The sequence below is a fragment of the Balearica regulorum genome, chromosome 3, assembly GCF_011004875.1.
Source record: "Balearica regulorum gibbericeps isolate bBalReg1 chromosome 3, bBalReg1.pri, whole genome shotgun sequence".
Classification (NCBI taxonomy): Eukaryota; Metazoa; Chordata; class Aves; order Gruiformes; family Gruidae; genus Balearica; species Balearica regulorum.
The window spans coordinates 65,447,355-65,456,564 of record NC_046186.1 but is presented as its reverse complement, the minus strand read 5'-3'; positions in this window follow the sequence as shown (position 1 = coordinate 65,456,564).

The window sequence follows — 9,210 nt, the reverse complement described above, 5'->3', positions numbered from 1 at the left end:
TCAGATCACTGCAGTGATCCAGTTGGGTGGGGTTTTTTGTGACAGTATCTCATGAAACTATGACCTGAATTCTGGTCACAATAACTGCTAATTGAACTTCACCCTTTGCTTGTAATGGAAACCACATAGCAGAGGGACAAATACACACAGCTGCATGACAAGAACCCATTCTTGGATGTTAACTCTGGAACATAATGCTGTTCTCAGAGTTAATGGTAGCCTTTCCATTGACTATTTTAGCAGAAAACTCCTGGACTGAGAACAGAATTTGAAAAGTTGTATTTTAAATTGCAGTCTGACCCTCTACACAAAAGATGGGGAAGACACAATGCCCAACACATGACGATAATGACTAGCTCCAGCATTTGGAACTGAGCGTCGCATTTCTGCTTACAAAGAAAATGGAAGCTTTCGCTCTTCCATGGGTGAGAACACCATGGGTTCTCACACACGAGAACAGGTTGTGTGCCAGCAGTGAGGCGATTGCTCAGACTTCAAGGATCATTTTTCTGCTCCCAGTCATTCTGGTAGATCCTAATCGGCAAATTCCCTCAGCAATATGAATGTTCTTTGCTTATTGTACTACAAAATGTTTTTAAATCTTAACAGCACCCCAGAACACAAAATACTTCTCTTTCTGTTATACTGGAGGTTGAATGTAATGTAAAGAAAATGAGGCATTTGTTTCAAAGAAAGGAAAAAGGGGTGGTCTTTGTAATTTTCATTAGAAGCAGCCTTTTTTTGTGGGTTGGTAACGCAGTGTTACCTCCTGAAATTCAGGGTCACAACTGAATTACATCAATTGAAGACAGTTTTTGTTTTAAGTTTGTGCTTCTAGACCATTGCTAGACTACCAGACCAAACCACACTTTCGACTAGTGCTATTCTGTACAGCTAAAAAGTCTGTTCAGAAAAGTCTTGACAACAGAAATAGCAGCTTGACACAGGTTCAGGAAGAGATGGGCCTGCTACCACAAGCAATGTCTTACTCAGCAGCAGTTCTCTGCACCTGCCTAGGTCATCCAGTTCCTCCTCACCTATCATTTTCTGCATCATTAAATACACGCACAACACTTGAAAATATAGATTAAAATAATTGCAATTTACAAGCATGGTATACAACAGCATCATACGTTCAGCTGGCTCCCCAGAAAGGAGACTGAACTTCTCCTTCTACAAAAGATCACAGTCACCTTGTGTGTGCAGAACTGTGGCTGCCATTAACCTGCCTAAGCCTTCCATACCTTTAGGTTATTATCTTTGCTGTTATCTATTTCTATGTCTCTACTATACACAAGCCAACAGAGATTCTTGATAGAACACAGCTGCATCCGCAGTTACCAGTGAATTAACATATACCATACTAATATCTTAATTATATATTAATGTAGCATATTATATGATGTGGCATGTTCTATTATAGCTATGAAGCACATAGACCTGCAGAGCTGTAGTGAAGCATTTCAACGGTGTAAGCTTCGTAGCACCACAGTGCAGGGACACACTGCAACATCGCTGCTCTGCTTGGTGCCCTTCTCCCGCAGGGAGGAGCTGGGATCCTCGCTGCACCCTGGAGAATCCCATCGGCACTGGTAGATGGCAGGGCGAGAAATACAATGCAACAGCAGGTTGTGCACCTGAAACCCCTGCAACTTTTGTATTATAATCCCTTCTCTTGGAACCCTGTATCTCAGACAAATGACTGATCTTTCTGCCTCATCTTCCTACATGTAAAATTGGGGCAGTGAATGTGGTTGTGAGTTATTTTGAGTGCAAGCCTGCATATCAACATTTACTTCTCAGCAAGATTAATTGCTTTAATCTAATTTAAAATGCCATAAAAATTATAATCATAGAATATTTTATATTGGCAAGGACCTCTAGAGGTCAACTCCGCTTCCTAAGGGAAGCAGGACCAATTCTGAAGTTACATTAGGTTGCTCAGGTCCTGTCAGTTTTGAATATTTCCAAGGATAGAGATTTCCCATCTCTGGGTACTTCTTCCCATGCTTGATTACCTTCAGAGGGAAATAGTTTTCCTTCTAATACTCCTTGGTGCAGACCGTGCCCTTGGCCTCTCACCTCGCCACTGTACACCACTTTCTTCTCCATAGCCTCCCATCATTAGTTGAAGATGACAGTTCATTCCCTCTGAGTCTTCTCCAGATGCACAAACCCAGCTCCCTCCGCTCATCTTTTGTTGAGATGACATGGGACGCCCTTATTTCATGCCACGAGACCCCACGTGTGAGCTTAACTGCAGCAGTGAATTCCCTGCCTGCTCAAGCTGCTGCTATCCAAGCGAAGCAGGCACCGCTCCCCATTCATCCCCCAGTCTTCCCAGTACCTCACCGGGAACTCCACCACAGCTGAACCCCTCACTGATTTTGTCAGCGTACCAGCATGGGTGATCACTTCTTAACCCAGTCTGGTGAAAACGCATCAGGCAGCTTTAGGTTTAGTTAGGAAAATGCTCAAGCAAACCAGATCATTTTGACCTGCTTTGCTGAAGGGATGACTACGTAGGCAGCTGTGCCAGCTGAGTAGAGGAGCAACCGTTGGCAAACAGGTGGGTTCATCCAGGTCTGCTGGGAATGCAAAATCCTCACCCCCTGCAGCTGCAGCTCCAACGGGATGTGTGACGCAGCATCAGTTACTTGGGCCCTACCTCCCAAAGGCTCAGGTTCCTACGCTTGATAAAGTTCTCCTGAGGCTTTGGCAAATCTTTCCAAGTCCTCAGCAGAGTAGTAATTGTTAACAATAACATTTACACAGGTGTATGAACTTTCCACATGTTCTGTCCCTACTTGCCAGGCAAAATGTTACAAGGATTAATAAGAAGAAAAATGCAGCACCATGAGAACTTGGTTAAAGCACACCCATGTGTGTTACATTCAACCAGAGAAAACAAACCAAACAAAAGTCTTTTCTAATCCTTAAAGGTTAAGAAGCTTAAGTCAGTCTTGTAAAGACTTTTTGTCTTGTCATACCAGCCTACCACTGAGAAGCCACTCTAGGAAACATACACTACAGGGCATCTCCCAGGGGTACTCCAACCAGCAAAGTCTGAACAATAAACGCACGATGACCATTTTGAAGTCTGTTAGGTATGTATTTTTGTTTCAAACACTTCTGCTGAAACAACTTAGCTAAGAGTCACAGTCACAGCTGATGATTAACTATTTAACTGCTAAGACTTGTGAGGTGTCTACTACTTGGTCCCAAAAGCCAGGGGCAAAGTTAAGACACTATGATGAAGTTCACATAGTTTGTGCCCTTGCACTATTGACTCCAGGACTCAAAAGCCTGTCTGAACTATCTTCCACTGTGCCCATGCAGCCTACACCTGCAGCAGTCAGAGGGAGCAACGGTACTATGGAGAAAAGTCAGGCTTATTTTGGGGTCCTCACTGCCACACTACAGGTTTTCAAAAGTGCAATACAGAGGTTTCCGGGTCTTGTTCATGCCTGTTCATTTTCAAATTGATGCAGTTAAACCAGTGCAAGCTCTCAGATGCACGTTTATTGTGCCCTTACCTCGGTCAAAACAATCAGAAGAAAATGAGAGTTCACAGTTACACAATATTTTTTCTGGAGATTTTACACACTCACTTTGAAATTTGGACCACTCTCTCTGGCTTGGCTCACAAAACTACGTTTCTACTAATCACCAGCTGAGCACAGGGGGGAGAGAGGATTCAATAATAACCTGGCCTGGAAAGTCCAGTTGCTTTAGGTGTGTGTTTGCACAGAATTGGCAGCTGAGCAGCGAAGGGACAACAGGGCAGCCGTGCTCCCAGCCCAGGGGCAGAATGGGGCTGGGCTCTCCAGCGCTCCTCTCCTCCCAGCACATTTTCATCAGAGAAGGTCAGACTCACACCATGCCAAAGTACACATAAATAACAAACCTCCAGCGAGGCCGTGACGACACCACCATCCCCGTGGAGGAGAGTGCCAGCACGCAGACACGATCCTTAGCAAAAGCCAAGTGCAACCCACAGAGTCCCCTCTCAAGGCGTTCTTGCACTGGGCTGTGCCCAGCGCTACGGGCATTCACTCCTACCGGCTCTAGCGATGGTAATGACAAGAAAGACACACCAAAGGAAGCCCTTTGTACTTAACAACAGTTTCTGCCAAGCCTAATTTTATATTGCAAGTAAACTAAACTAGTCATCAAACACCTTGTCCACCTTACTGTATGAGTCAGATTTCTGATCCTTTTCATCCTGTGAAAGGGATTTAGAGGGTAATTCACCATTAATATTATAATTCTTATTAAGAATTCCTTGTTAATGAGAGATCTGCCAAACACATGACTAGACTAATTTATACAGTGCTTGTTTTCAGCAATACCTGTACTCTGAATTTCTAATGTCCAGCAATTATCTGAAGCACTAGTACAAATCCCCATCTGGCATAAACAGGCACACCACCATTTCCACAGACTTCAGGAGACAGCTACATTGCCAAAATCCTGGCTTGGCTTCCCAGCTCTGCTGCAAGCTACTCCTTTCTCATTTGTTCAGCCACAGACGGGCAGCTCCTGAAAGCTACTTCTACTACAGGATCATCCCAAAGAGCAGAAAGATGGCCGGGTGATCCCGCTCCACCTGCTGCACAGCTGCTCCACCTCCGTGGGCACGACCCCTCACACTAAGCAGTCACGTCACAGCAGTAACAGGACACCCTGCTGATCTTCTTCCAGGGCGTGAGTAATGAAGCAAGGACCCTCACGAGACATCTGCGTGGTGCAGGGAACTTCAAGCTCACGATGCTTTATGTTCCCCTGGGCAACAGGTATTATGCCATCGATGTGCAGCAGCAGGGCCAGTTCCGTGTCATTCCTTGTTTCCTTCCTTTTCCATGCAGACCCTTAAGATAAATAGCCCTCAGAAGCAGGTCACAAGCATATTACAGATGAGGGAGGCTGAACACAGAGGTAAAATAATTCAGCTCAGTCAAACCCATGCTGGCCCTCTCCAGGGCTGGCTTCAGCCTCTCCGCATTGCATCTTGTGCCTGCAAGCACTGAGGTGCAGAGTCAGCTTGGTGCGTCCGGAAGGAGCCAGGTCCATGCCCCCCCGGCTGTGAGCACCCCTTCAGCCCCAGCACGGGTGGGAGGGGCTCTTCCAGCCAGAGCCACGGAAAGTTAAATTCAACAAGCTACAAGCACTGCCAATTTTTAAGTGAGGACTGCTTACAAAAACATCAGGAAAAACTGCCATAAAACTTTTGAACAGGAAACGCCCCGTACTCTGCTCTTGACTTGTACTCCAACCAACCTGGCTGCCACACCGCCTTCAGCAGTGAATCACAGCTTACACGGTGTTCTGCTACCGACCGTTCGGTTCCCATGTCCTCCCCAGCCGTACGCCAAGGTCTGCAGCCTGCTCCCTTTCCGCCATCGGCCTGGACAGCCAATCTAGCGCTCACTGCATCGAATGGAAATGCTGCCCGATGGCAAGGAAAGACTCCCACACAGTTCAATATATTCTTTGGCAGAAAACTGAGATTAAAAAGCAGGCTAAACTCAATTACTATTTGTGTAACTGGACTATCCTGGTTACAGAGTTTGTAACCATAGCAATCATTTAAACAAAGCTTTAAAGAAAATATTCCTTTGTTACTAAAATGTTGATCCTTGATTCTGATTCAGTTTCTTGATCTTCCTTGTGTCTCAGGTCTCAGAGGCGCTTTCTGCCTCCAGGTCTTATCGACGACTCGGCTCAGAGCCGCCGAGTATCCTCAACTAGTATTTGGGTCTTGTGCCAATAGAATGATGCTTCCTAAACACACAAATACGAAAGAATCAGTTTGTCATGTGGGGATTGGGAGGTTTGCAAACATTATACAAGTAATCGGCTAGCAGGGATGTTTCTTAGAACTAAGTCCCAGGCAATTAAACTGAGCCTACTAATAATGCCATTCCAAACAAGGTATTAGTTAGGTTGGAGCCAAACTCATTTAAAAGCTCAGGCACTGAAAAAAAAAAGAAGGAAAAAAAAAAAAAGCAGCAGAAGTATTTGGCAATTGGCAATTTATATGATTATTTAAGTCTCCCTGATATTATGGCCAGATTACCTTCTGTCTCCAAAGACTCCATTCCACAGTTATGAGTCTTGTATTAGTAAGAGTCATGCAGGCATCACACAAAGGCAGCATTGATTTGTTATTCTGTAACTCTATCTGGATAACCAGGGAGATTTTTATTTTGAAAAGATTCTGCTGGAGCTTTTTATTTTTTTCAACCGCTTGTTAAATGAGTATGTAGCCAGGAAAATGGGACACAGAAGCACTAAGATGGATGTGATCTGCACACGTGTTTTTCTCACAAGCAAACAAGTGTAGGGCATGTTTAACAAAAGGGAGTAGCTTCAGGGTTACATTATATAATGGAGCCAGCTGTAAACTCTTGTATATACAGCACTCCAGGCAGGTCTGTTAGAAAAAGCAAACCTTTCTCTTCACGGGAGGAAGGAGCAAATTCCTTCTTGGAACACGGCTTGAGAGCTATTCCTGAATGCCACCATGGCTGGTTCGGCCCTGCAAGCTTTGCTCCCGTGAGCATCGCATCAGGCAGTCTGTGGGTTAGGGACCTATACCAGCCGCTGCAGTTTCTCTGCACATCCCACTGATGGTGGTTGGACATCACTGAATGAAAAGCAAATGTGCAGGAAACCCAGTGACTAACAGACGTATTTAAGGCCAAAAAACACTAATGTACCAAATCAATGACAAAGAACAGCAGCTGCAGCCTTAACAAGAAAGCAGGTTTTGTTTTATATGGCCAGGTTTTACTAGCATCAGAATGAACATAAGTTGTTTCACAGAATACTGTCAGAATAGAAATGAAATACGAATATAGCTGTGTGAAACCTGGACATGTATTTTTAGGTACACACACCCACACACATATGCAGCCTGAATAGTTCATTCCCCTCCTCTGATACAATCCGGGATGCCTCCAGCAGGAGCATGAGCCCAGGCACGCTTCTAACCCAATTTGCCTGTGCCACCCCTCTTTAACTACATACTACATCATGTAACGGCTTGAAAAGCTTTTTTCCAGTGACTTTTTCTTTCCTCCATTCTCACAATGCTATTCAGTTTCTTTCAGCAACACAGTAATTACCGCAGCAGATCGAACCTGAAGTTCTGCAGTTCAGCGCTCAGTACCACCACCACCCCACCCCCCGCAAAGTGGTGAAGACTGCAGTAATTAAGCAAGAGAAACAGTCTCCCCAAAATATTAGTTCTCATTTAGTTTTCTCCCATAGGCTTAAGGCTTAAACCATGACCTACGATCCCTTCAGCAAGGTATCAATATGGAATCGCTGCGTTCACTTGCAATTACTTGATGGTAGCTTATTTACATTTCCAGCTCATAAACAGATCTTTGTATTTTAAGAGGCAGCTATCCAGAGTGCTTTTCACAATTAACACAACACACAGGTTTTCAGCTTCAAGGTTATTCAAGCCAGCCACAGTATCTGCTTCCAAAATTAACCTGAACGGCTAGAGCTTCCTCTTTGGAGAGTGTTTCCAATTTCCAAATCACACCTCATCTCTCGAGCCGTGCCCTCCTTCCCCCATGGCAGTATTTGCTCTACATTTTCTAAGCCTGGATTGCCTTGATCATTTACATCCTTCCTGAACTTCTCTGTGGTAATATGCAAAGGATGAGAAATTACGTTGTAAGCATATGAAGCAAGATTTGCTAAAATGCACAATCAGATTAGTCAGACTGCAGAAAACCTTATGCAGGAAGCAAGAATTTGAGGCTTCCTCCTTTGCAACAGGGTTTCAGAGATGAAGTGTTTGCTGGTAATATGGGAAACCCTTTTGCCTAGTGCTACCATACTGCATCCTCCTCTACAGAAGCCATTCTAATATTTCTCAGACACAACAGGGCATATCCCATTAACAGACTCAACCAGAAGTTAAAGATTCAGCACTCCATCCTCTATTCATCCCCACCGGCAAGAGCTGGAACAGCACACGGGAGTTCCCAAAACAGCTCCCACAGGACACGCTATGCTGCAGAAGGAGCATTTCCAATGTCAACAAAGTGAACAGGACTTCTGTTTTACAGGGGAAACGTCAGACCCTGCCCCTCCTTTTCATAGAATGGTTTGGGTTGGAAGGGACCTTAAAGGTCATCTAGTTCCAACTCCCTTGCCATGGGCCACAGTCTCCACTACACCAGGTTGCCCAAAGCCCCATCCAACCTGGCCTTGAACACTTCCAGGGAGGAAGCAGACACAACTTCGCTGGCCAACTTGTTTCTGTGCCTCACCACCCTCACAGTGAAGTCTTCCTAATATCTAAATCTACCCTCCTTCACCTTAAAGCCATTACCCCTTGTCCTGTCACTACACTCCCTGATAAACAGCCCCTCTCCACACTTCTTGTAGGCCCCCTCCTTTAGGTACTGGCAGGCTGCTATAAGGTCTCCCTGGAGCCTTCTCTTCTCCAGGCTGAAAACCCCCAACTCTCTCAGCCTGTCCTCATAGGAGAGGTGCTCCAGCCCTCTGATCATCTTCGTGTCCCTCCTCTGGCCTCGCTCCAACAGCTCCATGTCTTATGTTGGAGACCCCAGAGCTGGACACAGTACTCCAGGTGGGGGTCTCATGCGGAGGGGCAGAATCACCTCCCTCGACCTGCTGGTCACACTACTTTTGATGCGGCCCAGGACACGGTTGGCTTTCTGGGCTGCAAGTGCACATTGCCAGTTCACGTTGAGCTTCTCATCAATCAACACCACCAAGTCCTTCTCCTCAGGGCTGCTCTCAACTCAGTGTCTGCCCAGCCTGTAGTTGTGCTTGGGATCGTCCTGACCTATGTGCAGGACCCTGCATTTGGCCTTGCTGAAGTTCATGTGGTTCGCACAGGCCCACCTCTCCAGCCTGTCAAGGTCCCTCTGGATGGCATCCCTTCCCTCCAGTGTGTCAACCACACCACACAGCTTGGTGTCGTCAGCAAACTTGCTGAGGGTGCACTCGATCCCACTGTCCATGTCGCCGACAAAGACATTAAACAGTGCCGGTCCCAGTACCAACCCCTGAGGGACACCACTGGTCATTAGTCTCCACTTTTATTATAGCAGTCTTCAAAGCTTTGTTTTAACTGATACTGAAAACTTGTTTTCACTGTGCCCTTTAATATTTAAGGTGACTACAGTAAGTCTCTCTAAAAAGAACAGGTGAAAGAAA